The following is a 1,135-nucleotide window of genomic DNA, read 5'->3' as shown; positions in this document are numbered from 1 at the left end:
CCCGCCACTCCGGGTGGGAGGAGGGCCCCGGCGGTAAAAAGGCTCCGGGCCGCCCGGCCAGAATTCGAACTGCGCCGAATGGATTGGGCACGGGTGCGGTGGGTTGGGGTTGCGCTGGGGATTAGGGGAACCCAGAGTGACAGTGAATGAGAGCGCCGAGACAGGGGTGAGGAGTTGGAGGGGAGGGGTTGGGGAGTGGGTTTGGAGGGGTGGGGAGCAGTGGGATCAAGGGGGTGGGTGGTGAGGAGGGGAGAGGGCGGTTTTGGAGGCGAGGATGGGGCAAAGGGAGAGAGGGCGGAGGGAGCGTAGATGTGGGATGTTTGTGGGAGGAATTAAGGAATGAATAGGCATAGAAGTGGGAAGCGGGGAAAGAGAATGGGAGAACTGGGCGGAGGGTGGGGGAACAGGATGGAGGGTGAGGTTAGATCATGGGGAGAGTGGGGAGAGCGGGGATAGGGCGTGTGGGATAGAAGAGCGTGGTAGTGTCAGGCCGGGTGGTGTGGTGGTGTGATTACGGAGGGGTGTGTGTGGGAGTGTTGTGGATGAGGCAGGGTAACGGTGGGGTTTGGGTTTGCGGTATGGGTAGGCCTGAAGGTTGGGATTTGGTGATTGGGGTACGGATGGGGGCGGGTAATGGTGCTGCTGGTGGCGGGGAAGTTTTCTTTTACTATTAACACTAGTTCCCACATCAAATCCAAATAAAACAGAACAGTGTGGAAACACTCAGCGAGATGTGAAGCGTCTTTGAGGAAAGAACCCAACAACAGGACGTGTCGCATCACACACACAGGCAGTGCGAGGGTATTAGTCTTTATACTTTATACTTTATTGTCGCCAAGCAATTGGTACTGGAACGTACAATCATCACAGTGACGTTTGATTCTGCGCTTCACAGTCCCTGGATTACAAATATTACAAATATTAAAAATAGTTAAAATTAGTAAATATTAAAAATTTAAATTATAAATCATAAATAGAAAAATGGGAAGTAAGGTAGTGCAAAAAAACCGAGAGGCAGGTCCAGATATTTGGAGGTTACGGCCCAGATCCGGGTCAGGATCCGGGTCTGAAGGAGAGGGGGAGGGAATACCTCCGATAGGGTGGGACCGGGTTGCCATGGTGATGTCCAAATAGG

The sequence above is a fragment of the Mobula birostris genome, chromosome 5 (assembly GCF_030028105.1).
Source record: "Mobula birostris isolate sMobBir1 chromosome 5, sMobBir1.hap1, whole genome shotgun sequence".
Classification (NCBI taxonomy): domain Eukaryota; kingdom Metazoa; phylum Chordata; class Chondrichthyes; order Myliobatiformes; family Myliobatidae; genus Mobula; species Mobula birostris.
Note: the sequence above shows the minus strand (reverse complement) of the source record.